Here is a 26,300-nt window from a genome sequence, read left to right on the forward strand (position 1 = left end):
ATTTAACATAAGCAATGAAACTCACTGGCTGTCTGAATACTCTCCGCATATTGCAAACATTCCTTCTTTACATCTGGGAGGTCGAAATCCATATAAGTGTACGGCATTTCACCTCCGCCTTCTTCCTGGGGCCCTGGTTCCGTTTTGATAGAAACAGTTTCTGGATTTACTAGATCCATGGCACCGCTGTCGCAGGGTTTGGTAATTGGTAAACGACCAAACAAATATATATACCTGAAACAAACATAGTTGTAACGTAATCCAATGAGCTAAATATTTTGTTTGCTTGGAATATTCTGTCAAAACAATGATATCTTATATGAAACTGACATTTGAAATAAGTGATACATATTATGACTATCTTGACCTTGAAGTTGACACTTCATATCTGTTGATTTATACGATAATTTAAATGCTTTCGTAAAACTTTTTTGAAAAAGGTTGAGGTCTAACTGATAGTTTAAACATTACTCAAACAAAATGCCAATGGAGTCCATAACTTAGATGCACCGATGGGCGTATGTTAAGATTGCTCGCATTCGATAGCCAAATCCCGTAGCCAAAGTTAAAGAACAGTGTTCGATTTGGAATAACGGCCGCTATCAAAATGATTATAGGAATTAATATAAGCATCAGTTCTTACCAGTAACTATCACAAGCCTTTCATGATAAATTTAACTGCGTGGGTAAAACAGTTAAAGGGATATTAAATAGAAACTAGTTGAAACGGCTGGCGATGAAAAAGTCAAAAGGCGATGTGTCAAAAAAATATAAAGTAGTTTAGTTTTACATAGACAATAATAATGTCGTAGACCATGGATGAAAAAAAATACCCACGGGTTCATTAATTATTCCTCTTTGGCGGCTAAGAAATGCATTCATTATGCAATTAAGTGAGGGTGGTTGGTTCCAGCCAATGCCTGTCGTAACAGGAAAATCTGTATGAAAGAAACGCGCTTCCGTTATGTACCTGATAAATATAATAAGTATTGGAAGATTCGAAACTTTGGTTACAGGTTAATAAAACAAATAAATTGTTTTCTAATCGGGCGGGTAAACTTACCATTTTATGACAGTATAGAACCAATTCACTTTCACTGGGAAAATAATATTTTGGCCCTATCGCATTCAATCTGCCAACATTAATATTTTCCTTTACGTGAACGTTGGTTAATTAATTGAAACTGCAACACTGAGATTTCATCTCAAACACAAAATTATTACCTTAATTCTGTAATTTCTTTGGTAAAGCCTGTCGCCAGCTAGTTGTCACTAATTTGTTGGTTGTGAGATTTTGCGTTTACTAGTTTCGTCTTTTTGTAAATCTTCGGAGAAAACATTTACACCTCTCGAGGAATCCATCAACCTCGAAAGTTGAAGTAAAACAGAGATCCCCATAAATATACCACTCTCTAGATCGATATTTTCGGGCTTTTTGTATCCAACAGAATTATACAGTACTTAACCACAGATATACAAGCAGTGCTTACCGTGCGGAGCGGAGCAGTAGACAAGGTAGAAAAAACTCAAGGTCATCTAAAAATAAGATGCAACCATAGACAATATAATTGCTATTTATTTTTCGGAATAACTTTATTCAGTAAAACCTCAAATTGTCATATTAAATATTGAAGACAATATTAGTAGAATCGGTCCCAGATGTGACCGTTTCCTTTTCTGATTTTTCTGTTTCAGATTTTCGTTTAGAAATCACAAATATTGTCTTCAATATTTAAAATAATTGCTCTTGGCCTACTCCATTCGTTCCATTCATTCAGTCCAAAAAACTATTTTAAAAATAAAAATGTCCTTGAAGCAGAAAAATGTCGAAATGTTTTCCAAGGGCAAGGTTCATCTGACTAAGAAAATAAACTTTTACAGTGCATTTCCTTAAGATGAAACTTGTTAATCTGAAAAGAAGAAACCCAAAATGACAAGAAATTTGCAAAAACACTGAAGAAAATTTCCAAAACATTCCAAAACAACAGATTTTCCGACAGTACGACGATGAATTCCGACATTTTTCTGACTATTTTGAACTCATGGTTACATATGTTTTAAAAATCTTTAATTTCACCAAAACAATAAGATAAAACAATATAACACTAATCAATAACATGAATAAGTTGGTCGATAAAATGAATAACATTTATACGTTGTGGAGGAAGACATATCGCTGCCTTAGTTCTTGTATGTTCAATAGACCATTTAGCAAATTTTACAGGAGACGTTCTTTTTTGTTTTTACAGGCAAATTCTAAAAAATTCTCGATTTAGGTCATTTGGTTTAATACATATGTGTAATAGGAAATTATTAAAGATAATTTTTCGAAGATTGAAGCAATAATATGCCCATATTATGACTTTAAAGATGGACGTTGAACATGGCTTGAAAATGATGAATGATTATTTTGGATATTGAACATATCGTCTGGAGATTGAAAAATTCGGCTCCCATAAGTTTGAGGTATTTTTTGTTCAATTAGCCAATTAGTGGTAAATTGTATATACAGGGTGATTTTCAGATTTCAAATATTTTACTTTTATCTTGGTTAGTAGTTGACTAAAAGTATTACTTTAAAATATACAAACAGAGTCCTTGAGTTGATTTTTCACAAAAACTGCTCTATATAAATCATCCAATATTTTGGAAGTTTGAAAACATTGCACAAGTACAAAGGTACCTACCGCTAATATACTACTATCGGTTGTTGGTGCATGCGTGATGTGAAATATTCTTACATTGTACGTATTACGGCCTCCGTGGTCTAGGGGTACTCTTGACTAGAAATCCGGAGGTCGCGGATTCAAATGCGGCGTGCGCAAGTAAATTTTATTTGATTCATTTATGTTATTTGACAAATTATTCATTTAAAATAACATATAGTCTATTTGAGGCATGTTCCAGAGAGGAAGATATGGTGTAAAGACCACCATAAGAATTGAAATGGCTTTAGCTGTGTTTGGTGATCAGATCTGAATAGAAACTCACATACCACCTCTCTTCTCCTTCATCTCCCCTCCTCTCTTTCTCATCTCCACCTCCTTCTCCTCCACACTACCTTCAGACTCACAATATACTAATATACCCCAATTGGGGATTCCATAGTCTCACTGGCTCCCGATGGTTGGGAGCAGTTGACACTATGTGCGGTATTCCATAAAAAAAATCCCGAGTGATGCGTAAAATTATTGAAGTTCAATTTTCAGTTGAAAATTCGTTTTTTTTATTGTTTCGTTACCTATATTTGATAAATCTAATTTTTAAGGTTAACTTACTTTAGAACGATTGTTTTTTTCTTTCGGAAGGTCTTATTTGCCGTGAGCTTATTATTTATATTGATTATCGTGACTAAAATATTATTTTTTTAAATACTTTAAGCTCTTAAAATCCTAAAATTATAATATCCCACGATTTGGGTTATGGGTGTGCGCTATTTAACATTACATTTATTGTTGTTAGTCGTTTGCCTAGTTGGTTTTATTGTAGTTCCTACATAAGAATATGTTTATTTTTTTTTATGTGACTAAAAAAAACAAAATATCAGAAACTTTTAATTGAATGAATTCAAAATTGAAATATTTTGACTTCGTTTTCATCAGCGATCTCAGCAGTGATAACGGACAAAATATGTGTCGTAGATGTCTTTCAATCAGACTTTGAGGACATTCGACTTTTTACACATTCCTGGCTCTTTTGTTGTATTTCTTGAATAAAAATAAGTGTTAATGCACTAATATAATTTATTAATACTCATTTAAGGTAAAAGTCCTAAATTTTTAAATAAATAATTGAATAAATAAATAATAAATGAAGCACCTGTATATTTGCCTAGCAAATTCAAGAAGTACATGTAAAATATGGTGAAAAAGCCTATAAATGACATAATTTTAAGACTTCTATTTGAGCTACTGTTCTAAGGTTTATTGATTCTGGAGTCGGCGAAGTCATTTTTTAGTTCAATAACAGTATACATATATTCGAAATTAAACGTATTTTTAGTGGAACAATTTCGTTGTTAGAAAACAACCAAAAATCAACATGGCCGCACATTTTAACTAGCCGGCTCCTGATTGGTTGACAGTGGAGATTGAACATTCAAGACGTCAACCTTCTGCGGGATGTTGAACAAATATCTACGAACTTTAAAAAAAAATATTATGTTCATAAATTGAGTGTTTGAATGTTCAATATCCAGGAGATTGAACAAATAAGAACTGAAACATTACTCCGTGAGTAGATATTGGCACTGGAAAAATGCTTAAAATGTCACTTAAAAACCAAAAAAAAATGTTTTTTTAGCTTCATTAATAGGCTAGTGAACATATTGGCATTCATAACTCAGTTTTGCAAAAAAAGGTCTATTGAACATACAAGAACTAGGACAGCGATATGCAAGTATGAAGCATTCAAAAACCCGAACGAATAACCTAAAAACTGTCAATTCACTTTAAACTTGAACTTACGTAGGTAGGTTGAATATATGTTTGTAAAATGTATTTCCAAAATATAATAATAAATACGGACGGCGAACCCTAGAATTTAACGTGCCAAAAATGCTTAACATGTTACCCATTAATATAAAAAATTGCGATTCCACAAATAGATTAAGATATATACTGAAACAATGGTTACTAAATAGAGATAGTTTATATTAATTTATGTGTGTTAATTGTATAGTTATAGTAATAATATTATGTGTGTATGTATGTAATTGATCATTAACATCCTGTTGACAAACTGCTTTATTGAAGTTTAACGGGATTGTAACTTGAAAACCAATAAAAAAAAAAAAAAAAAAAAACTCGCTAACACTATACTGGCTTATATTGTATTTTTATCACGAACAAATTTAACACGCAATATTTTCGACGCGAAATGATAGTATTTCGGCAGCAAATGACAACCCGCGTGTATAAATAAACCACTCTCATTTTGTTTGAATGATTTGAAAAAAGTCTAACGACAAAATTCCGTAATCTCTCTCTGTTACACGAGTCACTATGGTAGAGCGCGAGAGATCAAACCAATCCTTCTGCTCTAACCAATGAGATCTGAGCTTTTAGCCATTTTATTCGTTTTCTATAAGAATAATGAGGTGGGCGTGGCGGTTTCAAATGAGTTTCAAGGCCAAAGCTGAGAGAAATGCCCCTGGGGACAACAAGCTAGCGACAGGCTTTTCCATCGAAACTACAGAATTAAGATAAAATTTTTTTAATTGAAATGACATCTCAGTGTTGCCATTTAAATTATTGAACTAGCGTACACAGAGAGAATACGCTAGAGCTTAGTTAATAAATATATCACAGAAAACATATTTTATGAAGCTGACTTGTTTCTATACAGTCATAAAATAGTAATTTTACCCGCCCAATCAGACCTCTGTGTTATATAAATCTGTAACTAGAGTTTCTCATCTTCTTATACTAATTATATTCATCGTAACAGAATTGCGTTTTTTATATAAATTTTCCTTTTTATGCAGATTAGATCATGCCTGGTCTGTTGTAACTTACAAGAATCTATGGCCAAAGCCAACCACCTTTGTTCTAAATGCAAAATCAATCCACATTTTGGCCGCCAGAGAGCAATAATTATAAACGAACCCGTGGATATTTTTTTTGCATCTATCGGTTTTTTTTTTAATATACCAATATTAATGCCGATGTCATAATGCTTGTCTATGACATTATTATTGTCTATGTAAAACTAATCTATCTTTTTGACACACTTGACTTTCTTCGTCGCCAGCCGTTTCACACTCTCTAATTATACTTTGTATCCCTTACACTGCGTGGGTTACGTAGTTGAATTTATCATCCCATACTTGTGATAGTTTCTGGTGAGTACTTATGCTTTAATCAATCACCCTTATCATTTTCGCAACGGCAGTTATTACAAAATCAGATTGGTCGACCACTGTTCTTTAATATTGGCTATGAGATGCTCAAATGCACTGTCTCTAACGCAACCTAGCTTAACTTTCGCGATTCGGTACACCTTAGTTGGGGAATCCATTGGCGTTTTGTTTGAAGAACGATTAACCCTTAGAAGACTAGCAGATTTTGCATGAATTGACCGCCTGAAACGGCTAGATCTTCGTCAATTACATTTTATACTCACTCCAGGTTTGAAATATTATTTTGCTGTACCTAAAGATTGTTTTTATTTATTTTACGGTATTCTTTAATATTGTAAAATTAGTTTGGTTCATTTAATATTATATTTTTACTGGGTTATTTTGTGTTAGATGGAATGTTAATATTACCTTCAAATGACAAAATCCCGGAATGGAACACTCACAGATTGTTTATTTATTGTCAAGTCGTAAAAATTCCCTTTTCCACACAAAAAATGAACCTTTGGAAATCAAGTTATTAAATTTTACGATGAGTTTTATCTACACAGTAATTATAATAAATGTTTTCGTACAATGCAGAATAATATTTTGCCAACACGCATACACTTGCGCAAGGCCACTTGTCGGCATTAGAAAGGGTGACCACAAGATTGTACAGCGCGACAGGCTCTTTTAATTATTACATAAACATTTTTCCATCTGTGCAACTTAGAATTTGGAGCAAATGTTTTTTGAGATTTCACAGTATCAAAATATCGGTTTGTTTCGATTACAACACTGCTCACGACATTTATTTATTTATTTATTTATTTACACATATACGGCACAACACGTGCCATTAACATAATTGACATACTTATAATAGTACAACAATATGAAGAATAACAGTATAAATGTTAGTAAAATTTTAGAAAATAGGTAAAAAGTAAGGTAATAAGTAGTGTATAAAAACTATAATGTATAAAAGTAAATTGTAAAGTGAATAGTTTAAAATATAAAGTATTAAAGTACAAACCATAAATTATTAGGAAAAAGTAAAAATAAAAATTTAAAGATTGAAATAAAACAATAAAATGTACCAATAAGATACCTATCTCAAGGTACCGACAAAGATTTAAATATAAAAAGTAATAAATCCTGGATTATGTTAACCGATATGATAAATTTTACAAGTACATATATCTGAAATAAAAAAAATAGCTCAAAATAATCAGCCTCACAACTCTCTTGGTTAATTTAACAATCTCTTAATCCTGATTGTTGATTTAAACTATGCACATTTGGCTGAAAGTTAATTTCACATCCCCACGTTGGAGAGAAATTTGTAAAATTTATATTATTGGAGGGATCTTCATCTAAGCGTTCAAAAAAAGTTTCAAACCGAGCACAAAAAGGATGTTCTCAAGAATGGGTAAGAAAATGACGGTTTAAATTACTCTTTTGAGAACATGAATAGCTGCAGTAGGAACATGAATACGATTTTCTTCCAGTATGGGTAACCATGTGACGTTTTAAATTTCTCTTTAGAGAAAATGAATAGTTGCAGTCGGAACATGAAAAAGGCTTTTCTGTAGTGTGGGTAATCATATGAAGTTTTAAAAATCCCTTTTGAGAACATGAATAGTTACATTCGGAACAAGAATAATGTTTTTCTCCAGTATGGTTAAGCACATGAATTTTTAAGGATCCATTTTGGGAACATGAATAACTGCAGTAAGGACAGGCATAAGGTTTTTTTCCAGTATGGGTAAATACATGACGTTCTAAAGTTCCCTTTCGAGAACACGAATAACTGCAGTAGGAACACGAAAAAGGTTTTTCTCCAGTATGGGTACGCATTTGAAGTGTTAGAGTTCCCTTTTGAGAACAAGAATAACTACAGCAGGAACATGAGTAAGGTTTTTCTCCAGTATGGGTACGCATGTGACGATCTAAATTTCCTATTCGTGAAAACGAATAGCTGCAGTAGGAACATGAATAAGCCTTCTCTATGGGGTGATTCCTCAGGTCCGTTATAAAGTCTGAAATAAAAAGTGGAAAAAGTTCAATAAATAAGTATATTTGATGAAAACTATTAAAACTAATTCAGAAACACAAAATACGATTTTACCTGCAGTCTAGATAATACTGGCAGAGTGCTCTAAGCATTCCTTTTTAACATCCGGCAGGTCTATGTCAATTTCCACACAAGCAATGCCCCCTCTATCCTCTTCTAGGAGTCCTGCTTCTACCTTGATGGGAACTGTCTCCATATTAATGCTACCTGGAATAACAAAACAACAGTACATTGATATTTCGAAACATGCTGAGCACTTCGGTGCTATTTACATTATTATTTTTGTATTGATGCATTACATAATACTGTCGAACTAAGCTCTTGGTGATAGGGTACTTGGAGTAGCTTAGCCTTAATGAGTGAGGATTGAAAGCATAAAAAATACAACACTAAGAAAAGTATGCACGTAATAAGTGACCTTTAAATAAACTGCGACGAAGAAAAAAACAGGTTTAAAGACTTTGCAATGATTTTTATTTATAAAAATGAGGTGGAATGTTCGCTGTGGGGACGATTTTAGCGATCTATTGTATTCTTGAGAAATTTCATGCATAATTTCTAGTTTCTCAAAGTCAATGGAATCGTTGTAGTACTTAGGTATCGGATCACAAATTATACACGATACATGTATTTAATATAATCCCAGAGGTTTTGTGAAATATAAAACGCGAGATGATTTATTTTCTTTATAAGACCAATGAGGCATATAGATAGTCAGTACTGGCGTTCGAAGTATGGGCCACGCATATCGGATCATTGTCCGATGTGACATAAAATACTGACTCTACCCGCCGTTAGGCGAAATTTTAGACAGCTCCAAGAATTCCATTTTAATGTCTGGCAGTTTGATGTCAATTTCTGTATTCGACGATGCACATTCTTCTTCTGTAATCCCTTGTTTTGCTGTGATATTGACTACGTTAAGATAAGAATGTCCCGTTGTTCTAATTTCACCCGATAACAGATAAACATCTTAAAAAATGGATACACTAAACATGTTGCATGTTAAGTTATTTGACTTGAATATTTGACAGTTTTTCAAGTTTTGAAATGACTATATTGACCTACACATGGTAGCATTGTGAATGTTGACATCAAATAAGCTAATATAAAGTTCTTATAGCATCTGTATTTCATGAATGATTTATTTCAGGACTCTTCAAGGTCCAAATGAAATAATTTTTCAGAAAAAAATCCTAGATTTCCCAGCCTAGAGGGAATTAATATTCATCTTCCATACATCGTGCAGAAAGGCGCGCTCACGATAGGTGTCAGGTAGCTCATAAAAATGAATATAATTAACAATCCGGCAAAAGAACGTATGCAGGATCGAGGAATGATGTTGAGTTTGGTGAGGTTAGTTTGAGTGTGAGATGCACTGTGCGCGATTATGATCATGTCGATGCAGTCGCGTAAAGAACGGCAGTTTTAGTTTCGAAAGGCAATAAAATAATGACATACCTAAAATGTTAGTATAAATAGTTTCCGAACATTCTTCCTTGACAAAATGATTGTCTATTTCGATTTCCGTATACATCGTAGCGACACTCTCTTCCGCACCTGTGCCTGTTTCTAACTTGATGGTGATGGAATCCATGCTTTCACGTAAGAATCTTGAATTTCTGTTTTATTAACTATATAACGAGGTTAAAGGATATCTATTTCGAACAAGTTTTAGTCCAAGGCTTAGAAAATGGCGAAGTAGTAATGCAAAAATAAATTAACCAACAAATAAGTGACAGCAAGCGGGCGAGAACTTTTTCCATAGAAACTTCAATATTAAGAACGCAATTTTCGTGTTTATGATTACATCTCAGTGTTGCCATTTCAATTCGCGAGTTAACGAACACGTTTTTTGAATTATTTTTATTATTATTTTTTTTTTATTGGTTTTCAAGCTACAATCCCGTTAAACTTCAATAAAGCAGTTTGTCAACAGGATGTTAATGATCAATTACATACATACACACATAATATTATTACTATAACTATACAATTAACACACCTAAATTAATATAAACTATCTCTATTTAGTAACCATTGTTTCAGCATATATCTCAATCTATTTGTGGAATCGCAATTTTTTTATATTAATGGGTAACATGTTAAGCATTTTTGGCACGTTAAACTCTAGGGTTCGCCGTCCGTATTTATTATTATATTTTGGAACAAGCATTCCTTCATTCTTTGTAAACCTTGTATTATATTCATGTTCCACTTTCCTTTTATAATCAGACTCAGATATATGTTGAATCAATATTTTGTACCATAATAAGGCCTGCACCGGTAATATTGTTAAATTCCGATACAACAATGATATGTTTCGTCTCTGTGAAAAAATATGTTTTTGAGCTAATAACTAATAATATTTTAACAGTTAATAATATTTTTGAATTGTTTTGATTTATCTTTTTAATTCCTTTCAATGTTTACAGATTTTCTTCGCTTGGGATGTCCTTTTTAGTCGCAAATACACTTTGCAACAAAACAGCTAGGTATAAAAATATCAAATAATATAAGTGTTGTGTTCGTATAAACAGTCTCCAACTCATCTTGGAAGTAGTATTATAAATAATAGGTTCGTTAAAATCAATCAGCGATTTATTAATACTCCGCGTATTATATTGGTGACTCGTTAGTCGGCCTAACTAGAAGCTTGCTAATTCGAATCTGGGCCAGTAAGATTGTCTGAGAGACTTCGCATTGTCCATGGCGACAACTGGCAACTGGCTCCATCTTGCGGACTTCCCCGCAAGCTCTATGCACTGCCATCTGTGCGTGCATCTACATAGCTTCCTAACGATAAGCGAAAAAGTTTAGCAACTGGAAACTATATTATGTACTTGAAGATGGCAAACAATGGTCAATGACGAGCTGGCTCAACTGAATAGCGTCTTCGGCGCTACCTACAACTTACAAAAACATAATTTTGCATGAAACACACAACTAATTACAAAAATAGAATCAGCTGGCGGAGCACAGAAGTTTAGCGTCAGCACACCACGAGTTAACACATGTTCTTCTCTCCAAATTTTTGAATTATTTATTGAAAACCTTTTGTTTATTAATATAAAATTTAAAATTTTCGAGGCTAAATGTTATAACATTAAAAAATATACCTACAATGTAAAAAAATCTTTAAGGCCGCCACTGGAAGACCCAACATACTACAATATTTTATTTTTTAATTAAATAAAAACAAAACACAATTTTATTTTATTTACTTTAAAGCTTAAATGAGCTGAACGGTGCACGGAAGGGGATATTAGTTTAATAAACACATAATTAAATATAACATTTATAATTATATTTTATTTATAATTATATTATATTCGATATTTTTAAGGTTAAAAAAAATAACAATTCAAATATAATCATAAATATAAATATATTATATTATAAATATATTTATGATTATTTTTGAATTGTTATTTTTTTCTTACCTTAAAAATATCGATAGCCTTTCTTTAGGAAAAATGCACTCTACCAATTTTGTTTTTCGATTTGTTAAGCTCTCTGAAACTTGTTCCAGTAGATGGTTAAAGGAAGTTACAGACATTCTAAAATAATTAAAGAACTTTAGTTCATCACTTCTCAACTCACCAATTAACACTCGGAAAGTTCCTACAGAAAATCTTTCAGCTATGATTGGGTGAACCCAAAATTTTCTTTTCACTTTTTTCCTTCTTTTTAACACTCCCGCACCGGACGGGGGGAACACACTTACACTAACGAGAGTTTTATGCTATATCTAAGTTGTTTTTTACACCACATACTCTGTAATTTAGGTAATCCTAAGAAAACTATTTGGTCATCGATCTGCATTAAAAAAAATATATTTTATTTCTAGTTTCTTAGATATTAAATAATTTGTACAAAATTCCGGCAAAATTCCTGTCCCCTGCCCCGCACCTCAGCCTAGTAGCATCGGCTAAAATTCCCCCGTCTCTATCACCACTCCTCGCTATTCACCGAGAACGATCCAGCCAGCTGCGAACTGGACCGTAAAAGTTGCATTTTATGGAAAGGGCTAACTCCCGGTCGCGTACACTGCACTACTGGTATATCCTTTTGCGATGCTACATAAAATGTTCACTTGCCAGACTTAGATCGGCCTGTCTGGGGGTGCATCTGGTAAATTTTTCATGTTTAGAGACAACATTAAAATTATGTCTTTCTCTGTTTCTCACATGGAAAAGAAATCGGTCAGAAAGAGACACATATTTTGTTTACATTTTTAAGTAATTTGAAGAAACTTGAATAAAAACAGAGTACTATATGGTTAAAAAGTCTATCGCAAACGTGTGTTAAATTGGAGATTGGGTTTTAGTTGCTAATTTTCTAAATTTTTGTGGTAAATAATTCTCTGCAAAACCGGACTAGTTTCACCCTGCTATGGGCATCTTCAGACTTGTAAGTAGTTCATTTATACTTATGAAATGGTGTTTATAAATTAATATCTATTTCAGGGTTATAAAATATTTATTCTGTACTTAAAATATTAGAATTTATGTAATCAGTCGACATGTATTTATTGCATTTTATTACGGCTTACCAATGTTTTAAATTATATCAGAAAATTCTATGGTTTTAATTAATTTGTGTGAAAACCGCACAAGAGCCCCAACAGTCCTAGCCAGTGGAACTATGGCATCCCCAATTGGGGTATTTTGTGAGGCTGAAGTTAGTTGGGATGGGGAGGGGGAGGATATGGGAAAGACAAAGGTTGAAGTACATGCAAATTCAAATTTAATTACCATATAGGCTTAAGTCATTTCAAGCAACGTTTGGATTCTACATGGTGGTCTTTTACTAGGGCAATACTGAAAGCATCTACCGCCGCGCAACTTGATATTATTTTTTTTTTCATAAATATTACAGCATCCGTTGTCGAGGGGTAAGGCTCTAGACTAGTAAACCGGAGGTCACGGGTTCCAATCCCGGTGTGCGCAAGTAAAATTTTAATAGATTACTTTGTGATATTTCACAATTTACTGACCAGAATTCATTTCGAATGTTGCTTGAAATGACTTTTACCTTGTTTGGTGACCAGATCTGAATATCCAGGTATTTCCCCACCTTCCTCTTCCCCATCTCCTTATCCTCCCCACTACCTTTAGCCGAACAACATACCAGTAGCGGCTCGTGATTTTTGGTCTAGGTACTATTAATTGTAATATTATCACTCTAGTACACCTAAAAGTTACGAGCAGTCACTCCAACATCCCCCCATTTGCGAATGCCATAGTCGCACTGGTTCCAGATGATTAGGAGCAGTTGGGACTGTTGTGGTGTATTTACATAGGAAAATCAAAAACAGGAATATCTGAGGTTACAATAAAAAATAATTTACTCAACGTTTAAGTTTTAAAAATACCTTGTTTTTTCACTATTTTCCAAAAATTCGTTTTATTTCGAACCCCTTGACATATAAACGAACCCATTATTTATGGTAAGGCAAACACTACGATTTAACCCTTAATGTAAATGTACTATATAAAATCATAAATTAGGAATTATAACCTTCACATACATTCCGTAATATTCGAAATAACATCCATACCTTTTTTGTTGTTTGTTTTTGGGGTGTTATGCCGTGTTGCGCTAACTCCTTCTTTAGCCGACGTTTTGGACAGCGTTGCAGTGTCCATCATCAGGGCAGATCCGGTAGATCCGAAGATGTGATCTGCCCTGATGATGGACACTGCAACGCTGTCCGAAACGTCGGCTAAAGAAGGAGTTAGCGCAACACGGCATAACACCCCAAAAACAAACACCAAAAATGCTTTTGACCGTGAAAATCTAAAAACATCCATTACTGTTTTAGTAGTGGTAGGTTTTTAAAACTAAAAAAATATATATTTTTAATGGCATTATTTATTTATTTTTTATTTATTTTTTTATTTTTTATATTTTTAAATATATCCATCATTTACACGGACCACCCTGTGTAACAAACTAGCTACGCTGTAATCTCCAATCGCCAGTCGAGATTCAGAATCGAGGAGTTATGCTCGCTATCGGCCTGCCTTCCCTGTTTTGTATGGAAAAAGGCGCATTATTATCTAAATTCATTAGAATATTAACTACGACTTTATTTATGAAATTATTTAGATAATGATTTCTGAAACACGTTGAATATACTCCCCCCTAATTATTACTAAAACAAATTACGCAAAATTATGCCATTAACATCCTTTAATAAGCAAAACAAATTGGGGGACCCTAGTGACCCCCCTTCGGATCTTATGTGATTTTTTTCTCTCCGGGACGAAAAGGTTAATAGATAAGTACCACATGAAAACAAGAGATTCATAGTCCTCCATTGTGCACGATCGTCTACTGAAGAATGAGCAAATAAAATGTTTTGGTTGAATCGACAATTATATGTTTTCGTAGAGTAGGATCCGATTTTAAAACGGATCCGTTTTTAAAACGGAAGTGTGAACGGGCCCTTACTCATTAGTTTATGTATTATTGTAATAAATTAATAAGAATCACGAAACTACTTAACAGGAGGCTTATTTCTGATCAGATGCTCCTTTACAAAATTATTAACTCAAAAGTTGATTGTCCGAAGATGGTAAACAAAATAAATGTCCACGCACCGCTTCGATATAGCAGACAGAAAACCTTTTTCAATATTGACAAATCCAACACCAACTCCAATTAAAATGAACAGAACCTGCAGTTGGTACAACAAAAACCTTGCAAATATAGACATAAATGCTGACATATCCACTGCTAGTTACTCTCGTTACAGAAGTTCATTGTATCACATTTTAGGTATGAATAGCACAAAATCATTATGATTAAATTATTAATGCTTGCGCGGCAAATTCCCTCATCCCGTTACAACGCCAAAACCTGTCTCCCACTTTATCCGTCCTGTATACTTATAAACACATATATTCTTGTATAATGCATTATATAGGTGTATTGCATTTTTTCTACTTCCATGTTTATAATTCGTCTTTTTAACTTGTTTCTTAGTCCTGCTTTTTATATTTAACTCTACATTCACTAAATACTTAGATGTAAGTCACCTACAGTACGCTTGAACAGTGTGGAATCCTCATTTGAAGAAATATTCTGAAGGTATACACCTAATTTATATTGCAGTGAAACTCGCTCAAGAAGTTTTGTTTTCGCTCCCTACAAATTCTTCAGAAACTGCATAAAACGCTTTTTTTTCCATACAAGAAAGTTCAAAAGTTCAGCAGTGAATTAATCCATCACCATGTCCCCTTCTTCTTAAAATATTATTAATTAATTTTATCCATGAAATTTATTAAATATGTGTACAATACTAGAATAGTGTAATCATTGGTCTCAAATTTTGTCTTTTTCTAGGTAAGACGAAGGTCATTTTGAGCTGCATTGGTCCGACGGCAGCCCTTTCTCCCAGGAAACAGAAGACGCACTTGGATATTTTGGGGACTAGACGGCAACTGCGATATGTCTAACATTTGTATATATATATATATATATATATATAAAAGACTTTTCTGTAGGCCTTTTTAAGGTATACAATTCCGTAGTACATTATTTTGATATTCTCATAAGGTTTCGCCAGCGTTAGCAATGTAAGCGGCCAAAAATAATCTTTATATCGACTTTTCTCTCTATTTTTACCAATATGTGTCAATGCATGTGTTATTTATCTAAACCTTCCGGAATAAATTCTCAAAATGATGCTGAAAACCTTAACGAAATCAGTCGCAGAGTAAAGAAGAACTAAGCGCACAAACAGACAGACGCGAATGTCACTTTATTTTATACTATTTATAGATAATGGATTCCACCACGAATTGTCAGTATCCAAAATAGAAATATTAATTTCATGTCCTTAATGTAGTGTTTGGTGTTTGCGCTCGGGTAGCTTCGGGTTCTACCGAAGATAACCGAACGCTACTAGAGGCCTTGTATGACATCGTCGGCTGGCGCGAAGTCATTCTGTCGCCAGACGGCCTTTAGGCTACTTGTTTACTTGTATTGTCAGTTTATTATATTACGATTAAACAACCTCCGTATATCAGTATCTACGACTATTAAATATAAATATCACCAGATCCCTATCCTCGTTATAATACTGGAGATTAAGGGCCCAGTATTATATCCTGTAAACATCAATACGTTACAGTGGCGCAGCTTAAAAAGGAGTATACGGAAACAGTTTTTCGGATTGCCGGCAAGTGGATCTGTTTCACACCAGTGACTTGCAAAAAAAAAATCTCCGGGATTTTATTGTCAAGGTGACAATAAATGGAGATAAACTGGGCATAATAAGGACAATTGGAAGTAAATAATTACGTGGCTCTGGGTAACAAAGACCAGACCAAGAATCCAGCGAAGAATCAATAATTTCGTGGTTCTGGGTAACAAAGACCAGACGAAGAATCCAGCGAAGAATAAATAACCACGTGGTCCTGGGTAAGAAAGGCCAGACCGGTGGTTCTGGGTAACAAAGACCAGACGAAGAATCCAGCGAAGAATAAATAACCACGTGGTCCTGGGTAACAAAGGCCAGACCGGTGGTTCTGGGTAACAAAGACCAGACAAATTTCACAGAAGAAGAAGACTTGGAAGTCCGGGAAGCGGCTGGGCGCTGGACTGTATCGGCGCCGGTTCCTGGAGTCAGGTTGTCTTGTTTCTTGTTTGTTTTCTGGAAGGTGTTATTGTTGCCGGGTGGGTTTTTTTTGTCGTTGTCGTTGCAATCATGGAATCGGGCGGAATTTCCAGGTTCTCCCACGTTAATGGAGATTGGAGTCTATTCCGCTTGAGGTTAGAACAGTTCCTTCTAATTCGTGATGACATAAAAACGACTAAGTTAGATGCTTCACAGAAACGCGCTTATTTGCTGAATCTTCTGGAAGCGGAGACTTAACTCTTTTGATCAACTTATGTTTCCCTGCTAAAGTTACAGACGTGGCATTCGATCAGTTAATAGAATTAATTGAGAAACATTGTTCCATACCGCGATCGGTATTCAAGGTACGAGAAAAATTTTATCAAGCCAAGCAATCGCATGGGGAATCGGTTAGAGATTTCGCGGTCCGTCTAAGGGGTTTATCTTCTTTTTGCGAATTTGGAACACGCTTGCCAGAAAGCTTAGCGGATGCCTTTGCAATCGGTATTTTACCAGGCCGGGCTAAGGAGAAAATTTTTTTAGAGGGAACTAAATTAACATTCAACAAGATGGAAGAGTTAGCAATAACGGTTTCAGTTTTAGACAATCTGGTTCCGGAAATTAAATCTGAATTTTCCGCAGGGAATTCGGATGTGAACGCCATTTCGAATCGTTCAAATTCGCCCGGGAGACATTCGTCGCGTTTGAGAGAAACTCAAGGTTTTTCAAGGTTATCTCGTTCAAAGAGCCCCGAACCGAGGAATAAAAAATGTACGATTTGCGGTGAATATCATGTAGAAAAATATTGTAAATTCAAGAACGCAAAATGTTTTAATTGTCACAAGGTAGGGCATTTGAAGAAATTTTGTAGGAATCACAAGGTTAATCCGATTTTTGAACAATCCCAGAATAATAGTATTTCATACATTAATCCGTTTAGGGCTAATGTGGTAATTAACGAAGTAAAATGTGCTGCTATGATTGATTCAGGGGCAAGCATGTCGGTCATGCCGGATTTTATTTTCAATCGTTATTTTAGAAATGTAACATTGTCACCAGATAAGCGTACTTTATCAGGATACGATGGCAAACCACTTAATCTTGTAGGTAGTGCCTGTTTTACCGTAGAATACAATAATCTTAAAAATAATTTATTATTTACTGTTGTGGTTAATGGCACGGAATTGATAGTGGGTAGGGATTTTATGGAGATTTTTAATCTGAAGATAGTTCCTGTGATGAATAATTTGGTTTCATCAATCAAGGACAAAATCTGTTTTATTGAAAATTGTGAACATGTAAATTTTCAAGCAGTTGTGGTAGCCACCTCAGCGGATAGCGAATTACAGCTAGTATTTAGGTTTTTGCGGCAGGGCTGGCCCAAACGAGTAAATCGTGATAGCAGTATATGGAAATATTGGCTAAAAAGGAACGAACTTTCTATCGTAGAAGATTGTTTGTTTTGGCAACACAGAATAGTTATACCTTTTTCTCTCCAAAAGCAAGTGTTAGATTCATTACACAGGTCACATCTTGGTATTGTTAAAATGAAGGGAATAGCTAGAGCATATTTTTGGTGGACAGCTCTGAACAAAGACTTGGAGAAAGTCGTTCAATCATGTTCAGGTTGTGCGTTGTCAAAACAGTCACCACCAAAAAGTCAAGCAAACGTTAACATTTCTAAAGCTCAATCTGATCAGGTTAAGTTTTACAAAGGGGTTAAAACCAGGGTTTTTAAAGTTGGACAAAAGTGTTTAACAAAAGATTATCGTCAGGATAATAAAGTAGTTTGGGCTAAGGGAGTAGTCTCTAGAAAGCTAGGTAAAAAAGTTTATATTATTAAGATAGAGAACACAGATGTGACATGGAAGAGACATGTCGACCAAATGAGGGAAATGTCAGTGAGCTGGAAGGAAGATGGCAATAGTGCACAGCATCCCGCGTCTGAAATTTCGAGGAATGAGCCTCAGGAGTTAGAGACTTCAACCTTATTGCGTGGATTCACTGGTTTTCCTCCTGATTTCAGGTTGGCGGCAGAGGAGGTGGTGTCGGAGCAGACACAGGCCCGGCAACAGAGACCATGGTCGGGGAGATTGCGGCCAAGACGCGAGACACCCACATCTTCCAGAGGGAACGGGGCAACTTGACCCAGGCACCGCGGTTGTTAGTCTTAGGATTATTTGTTAGCAAAATGTAATAACTTCACTTGTTGTAATAACTGTATAGCGCAGCTCTGTTAGAAATCTCTGTGGATCTGCACAATTGGTTTAATCGTGTTTGTGCTTAATATTTTAAATTTCTAAGTTGGCTATCTTTTAAATGAATATCTATGTTGTGATATATATGTAAAATATTTATGTTGGTTTGTAAGTGGCTTCAGAGTTGAAGGAGGGAAGGTGTAGTGTTTGGTGTTTGCGCTCGGGTAGCTTCGGGTTCTACCGAAGATAACCGAACGGTACTAAAGGCCTCGGGTTGCATCGTCGGGTGGCGGGAAGCCATTCTGTCGCTAGACGGCCTTTAGACAACTTGTTACTTGTATTGTCAGTTTATTATATTCCGAATTGAACAACCTCCGTATATCAGAATCTACGACTATTAATAGAGATATTACCAGATCCCTATCCTCGTTAGAATACTGGAGATTAAGGGCCCAGTATTCTAACCTGTACAACATCAATACATCACAAGTACCTACTGGGCGCAGGCGTGCGACAATCACTTAATAAAAATGTATCATTTCATAACGCGCCAGTTCGCTCCATTGCAGAGGGCGGTCGCACCTTTTTAGGTCGGGACAACAATTTAACGTCTACTGTAAACCATCTTACAAAAATGTCCACCCGCGCAGGGTGATTTTTAGTTCTGAGTGCTACGTGGCATCGTTGTAAATGAACTGAATGTTGCCAAATCTAGCGTTTTGCTTCACCAAGGGCTAAAACAATACATAAAAATGTATATATTCGCTAACTGCCACGAAGACGCAATACTATCAACGTAATGCGTGGACGCAGCATAGCCGTCGTTATGTATACAAAATAATATCTACTTGTGATCGGTCACGAGGATACAATACCATCGACGCAGCACTTCCGTCGTTACGTATTCAATATAATAATATCTGTTTTTATATCCAACTTAATTAGTTCAACCTCAAATTGTTATATTTTAATTAATGAGTTAAACTCATTACTATCATTAACTTAAAAGTAAAAATATATATTTATTTTTATTTCTTAACATCTTTAGTGTTATAATATTTACAACGTAATATTATGTAATATTTCAATCACTTTTCTGATAAATCAGATGCTTGCGCTTAGGAGAGGAGAACTATATATGTTTACATATATTTAAATTGCAAATATTATTACAAAAACTATTAATAACCTTACAAGAAAATACAATAAAAGTAATAAAAACAGGTTAGTTATAAATAATACCAAGAAATGATAAGCAGAAACATAATATGTGGAGTTTATTAAGCAGAATTGATTTGAAAGTACCTACACGACACACACGCTTATGTAATCTATTTCAAGAAAAACACTGTAAAACCAATTCAAATAAAAATGCTTGTCTTAGGAGAATATGTTCAACATATCGTCGCATTAATTCGTAGAATGCGTAACTCCCAAATGTAAAATTTTACAGGAGGCACAAAAAACCTCGTAGTGAAAAAAAATGAAAGACGGCTTATTCTTTTTATTTATGTTTCGAACATATAATATATTTGGAAATTTATTTTCAATCATTAAACTTTTGTAAATTAAGGCTTTCTATTTCAAATCGGAGTTAGGAAGTTTACGTAAAAACCGGGAATGGAGATACGCATTTTACGAAAGATACATACTTTTCTGCGAACAGTATGAACAACCTAGCGGAAAATTTGGGAGATAGGAATTTTAAATTTACAAAATAAAACACAACAATGTATGTGTATGTCGAGGCAGTCTATTTAGACAAGAAAGAAATCTTCAAACTCTGGAGATCATTACAGATTCGGCGACGGTTTTGTGCTGGGTGAGATCTACACTGACCGGGAGTAGTCGTGTCAGAGATGATCGTTAAGTGACGCTTGGAGTTGATGAAGGAGATTGTAGAAGAATTTGATCTGACATTGTCGATCACCCTTGTTGTCCTGTAGAAATAAAACTGATGTACTTACTAGGGTTTGCAAGACCCGGGCAAAGAGTAGCCATGACAGGAAACGTTGTGAAAGAGACTCCTCAGAGTGTGAAGATAGGTGGGAGAGACTTGAAAGTGGAACTGGTGAGCAAACATGTGCAAACAAGCGTAGAAACTCTTCATGCTCAGCATCACTTTGGAGTAAAGTGAACGCTTCATCTTGCCCGGCTGGTCGATCCCGAGGCGAGAAGAAAGGACGTCGATAGATGCGAGCGTTCCTGCGTACAATGCAGGACAATTGACCCTCCACCATCATCCCATGAAGCGGGTAATCTTAATGTTGTGACAACCTGGAGTCGCTTGGCAGTTGATGTTACTCATTTCGGTAGGAAATGTTTACTCACATTTATCGATTGCGGTCCAAGTAGATTTGCCGTGTGGCGGGAAATCGAGTCAGATAATGCAGCTTCGATTATCAGACATTTGGAAGAAGTGTTTCGGGAAAGAGGCCCGCCCAAAGTAGTTCTCATGGACAATGGTACTGCATTTTGTTCCTACAGTGTTACAGATAAGTGTAAGAGATGGAATGTTCGTCAAAGATTTTGCGCGGCATACCGACCAGCTGGAAACGGTATAGTTGAACGACATCATCAAACAATAAAGAGAACTGCAGCCAGAAGTGGAAGCGATCCCCTGCAGGCAGTGTTTCGGTACAATCTTTGGCTGCAAAAAGTCAGGATGATCGAGGTATTGCGCTGTCTAGAATAGTTCACACTTCACACTCGTGGAGACACCCTTCTGCGCAAGTGAATATAGAAGAGGAAGTATTGACTGAGCTCTAAGTGGGCGATCTTCTTGTGGTTAAACCAGTAGATGGGAGATGCACATCGTGCATGGAAGGGTGACAGGACTTACTTCAGTCAACAACATCGAAGTAAATGGCATACCAAGACATGTGCTTGACCCGCGGAAGATGCCTGACAGAGAACGGACTGTGTCTGAGGAGAGACGAGATGGAATTGCCGCACGTTCCACGGTAAATATTTTGGGTTTGTTTCAAGAGGACAGTGAAGAACCGGATCCGGATATGCATCAGAAGGAGATCCACTTGCAAAGAGATGGTGACCTTGAAGAAGAGATAATCACAGAACAAGGACCTATTAGGTATTTACGAAACCGCAGAGGCACATAAAACAAGAGAGCTACGGCAGAGCGTCACACGGTGCAGAAGACGTCAGTTTAGACTACAGATACAAAACACTATTCGTGACTTCACAATTAAAATTAAGGTTATAAAATGTTCAAAATTGATTAATCAACTTATCTCAGTTAATTTCACGGTAAAACTATTACACCGTAAATAAATTTCCTCAGTCAAAAACACAACAAGCGTGCACGGCTCACCGGCCAATACTGAATTAAGGAGTTACGAAGTATTCGCGAGTAAAAATGGCACCATAATTTTACGCAGTTTTCTAATTTGTGTTTATCTAAAAGGTTAATTTTATTTTAAATTTTCGAGTTTTACTAGTCGATGCGGGTCTAATTTTAACACCAGATGGCATTAAAAACGTATTTTCGAAAAATTTGGAGTTACGCAGTTTACAAATTAATGCGACGATATGTATAATAACATTATCTCTGATTCTATCTTCAATGTAACCAAAATAAATATAAAAACTCAATTAAAAATGCATTAAACGTGTACCAAACTGCATAAAATGTAATTATATTATGTAATGACATGTATTATGTGGTATTATGTTATAATAATCTCATGTTATAATAATCTCCCTCTTGAATAACGCTATGTTTTTTACAAAATGAAACAAAACCACTTTATATTTATTTAACACAACATTTGGGTTCAATCCAAACCGGTCAACGAAATATAAATTAAAATAAAGCGATTTAAAAGAAAGTATTTGTTTCATTTTGTATAGTGTCAAGCCACAAAGTGTTTGCTTTCTTCGATAAATTTAATATTTCTTAGCTCTTGTAAGTATGGTGTTTAAATTTTTAGATACATAATAGAATAGTATATTGAGGAAATCTGTAATTGGTTTCTCAGTTAGGTAAATTACACATGTATAAATGAACCACATTGCAAAATGTTGATTTCCCTGAAATAAAATAAATAAATATAAAACATCAAACAATAAGAAAAGTTATGAGGTGGTATTAGAGAATTTTAAATCGATTTTCTTTGCAATTTTTTTTTTTTTCATTTAAAAAAAATTTATTTCTTTATAATATTTACAGTGTTCACATAATTATTTATATTTGTACATGATATATTTCAAACTTATAACCATAATATGTTGTGTGTAAGGTAGGTTTGAGAAGGTGAAACTGTATGCGAGTAATATTGTATGTTTCGTGAACACCTCACTAGGAGAACCTGTGCTGAGGTGTTTACGTGGTTATGTTTAGGTGTAACAAGTATTTATGTGTTGTAGAAGAAAGTTTTGATTTTAATTTTTGTTTTTTTTTTTGGTTTTTTTAAATTGAATATTCATATAATTTTTATGGTTTTTGTAAATTGAATATTCATAATAAATATGTAAAAAAAATATATGAATATTATTAACATATATGTAAGTGCATATATTTGTATTGTAAGTGTGAGTATAGTTGGTAAAATCTCGAAAAACGTGTTTATTTATTATACACTTTTTATGGTTTAGTTGGAGGTTGGCCTCTTTGTGTTATACTGTGTGTGATGTATTTTGTTTTAATTGTATTAATGGTAAGAGTATTACTGTTTAGCTATTTTTTTACAATTGATAAACTTTTTTCGGCTAATGTAACTTTGTAATAATTTAACAATAACTTTGTAAACACAACTTTTATTTTTATACTTTGTGCGGACCGGGTTTCGCTACCACCGAATGTTCTTCTTAAATAAACAATATGGTTTCGTTCTTCGTTCGATAATGATTTCAATGTAAAATAGTGTGCTTGTGTAAACTCCGCTCATACGAGTTTTGAAAACATAGTGTAGAGATATAATATAAAAAAATAATCATCCTAGACTTGAAGAAAAGTCAATAGGTGTCGCATATTAAATAAAAATGGATAAATTTATTCAAGACACTATCTAGATAGCATTTAGTTCGAGTTGAATCCTCCAATCATACATAAAGATAGCAGCCAATAAAAATATGCGTTGAGAAAATTAATATTATGTTTTATTTTTATTTTTATAGTGAATATCTCACAAGAGTCCCAACTGCTCCCGTCTAGAGCCAGTGAGACTATGGCATCCCCAATTGGGGTATATTGTGAGGCTGTAGGTAAGTGGGGAAGGGGAAGAGATGGGGAAGAGAAAGGTGGGGAAGTACCTGGCTATTCAAATCTAGTTACTAAACACGGCTAAAGCCACTTGGAGCAACGTTTCAATTCTGAATGATGGTCTTACACCAGGGCGATACTCGGAGTAACTTCCACTCTGCTGGTAATTCTCAGTCGAAGTATATTACAGTAAATATGACCGAATCGGATAGGGACACATTATCTCAGTCGGTAGAGTCACGGCCCGGAAAACCAAAGGTCCTGGGTTCGAGTTACAAATGTGACAGTGCCTTTTTGAGATTTTTCTGTTTCAGATGTTCGATTGAGTTTCGCTAATATTGTCTTCATTAATTAAAAATAATACCTACTCTAGATTGGCCACAGGTACGCAATACTATCGATGTAATGCGTGGATACAGCACAACCATCGATATGTATTAAAAATAATATCTATTCGTGAACGGACGCAATACTACCAACGTAATGCGTAAACGCAGCATGATCGTCGTTATGCATTAAAAACCACGCAGGATTTTTTTTTTTTTTTATGTTTCTTTATTCAATGAAATTATTAGTTACATGCATTGAGGAATTTTTCGACCACCATGCTAGGCACATGCCCGTGTTATGGTGGTCGGTTTTTGGTTTCTCAGTTAGGTAAATTACATATGTATTGATGAACCACATTGTAAACTGTTGATTTCCCTAAAGTAAAATAGATACATAAAAAAGAATATAAAAAGTATGTAGTTATAAAATATATAAAATTAAACATAATACTATAGAGTAAGCAAGGATACTTCTTAGTTCTGAGTATCAAGCGGCATCGTTGTAAATTAACCCAATGTTGCCAAATCTGATGATTTACTCAACCAAACGCTCAAATAATAAATAACAATGTGCTCGTGAATGGCCACGGGGATGCAGTACTATTGAAGTAATGCGTGGACGCAGCAAGATCGTCGTTATGCATTAAAAACTACGCAGGACGCTTCTTAGTTCTGAGTGTCAAGCGGCATCGTTGTAAATTAACCCAATGTTGCCAAATCTGATGATTTACTCAACCAAACGCTCAAATAATATATAACAATGTACTCGTGAATGACCACGGGGACGCAGTACTATCGACGTAATGCGTAGACGCAGAAAGACCGTCGTTATGTATTCATAATAATATTTCAGCGTAATCGGCCACGGGACGCAATACTATCAAAGTAATGCGTGGATGCACCATAACCGTCGTTGTATATTTAAAATAATATCTACTCGTGATCGTTCACTAGAACGCAATACTATCGACGTGATGCATGGAAGCAGCACGATAATCATTATGTGTTAAAAATAGTATATTCTCATGAGCGGCCATGGGGACGCAGTACTATCGACGTAATGCGTGGACGCAGCACGACCGTCGTTATGTATATAAAATTATATCTACTCGTAATCGGTCTCGAGGACGCAATACTGTCGACGTAATGCGTAGACGCAGCACGATCGTCGTTATGTATCGAAAATTATATTACCTCGTGGACGCGGCAAGATAGTAGAAATGAATAAAAACATACACTGCTCGATATATACATCGTGTAGCGAACCTGTCGGCAAAATGTCAAACGTTCAATATTCGTTTCCAGACATTCTGAGAGATTTTTTGCTTCCACAAAAATTTTTGCCATACGATTCTACGGGTAAGCATCGTTCTGGCCAATTTTGACGTCAAAACATTGTAGCGTCCGTATATCGGACGCTGTAAGTCGGTGGACGCTACAATGCTATGGAGTTTTTAGGGGTCGGACGTAACAAATGTAGCGGGATATATATATATATATATATATATATATATATATATATATATATATATATATATATATATATATAGGTCCCACAACATTTATTTCGTCCGTGCGTAAATCCGTCTTTGGGCATCCAGCACTGTATATATATATATATATATATTGGTCATATCCTGACTGAGGAACCTTCAGTCAGAATGTGAGCAGCCTCCAATGTGTCCAGGAGAGTAAGAAATGTTCAGAGGAGTTATGATTGGACTTGGTGAGATGACAAATTGTTTTTTAAGCGTTTAAAGTTGCAACGTTTTCGAGAACACATTGGAACGCATTGTTGGCTTAACAATTATTAGAAGATAGATGGTCAGCAAGAGTACTTAATTCTAATACAATATTTATAATATGTGATGAAATGGAAACATAACATTTTGTTTACTAGTATTAGCTTTCTTATAACAACTATAGGTATTATTGCTAAGTTAAATTATAATAAGTTGTTTGTAGTTTTAAATTATTTACAAAATAGCTTTAAACTAAAATTTTGCT

At 34.8% G+C, this 26,300-nt stretch overlaps 1 protein-coding gene and 1 long non-coding RNA gene across 2 annotated transcripts in view; one reads left to right on the top strand and one right to left on the bottom strand.

Annotated features, from left to right (window-relative positions):
* Positions 1-26,300, top strand: part of LOC149409257 (uncharacterized) — a 254,749-nt gene that overhangs the window by 22,838 nt on the left and 205,611 nt on the right. The gene's annotated exons all lie outside the window — the stretch shown is intronic.
* LOC149409258 (uncharacterized) lies at positions 7,733-9,635 on the bottom strand. Its single transcript, XR_016305219.1, has 3 exons — positions 9,378-9,635; positions 7,971-8,123; positions 7,733-7,881 (listed from the first exon to the last, which is right to left on the bottom strand). It is a non-coding gene; the product is annotated as an uncharacterized LOC149409258 (long non-coding RNA).

The sequence above is a fragment of the Hesperophylax consimilis genome, unplaced genomic scaffold (genome assembly GCF_061612785.1).
Source record: "Hesperophylax consimilis isolate HC1 unplaced genomic scaffold, BYU_Hcon_1.0 scaffold_32, whole genome shotgun sequence".
Classification (NCBI taxonomy): Eukaryota; Metazoa; Arthropoda; class Insecta; order Trichoptera; family Limnephilidae; genus Hesperophylax; species Hesperophylax consimilis.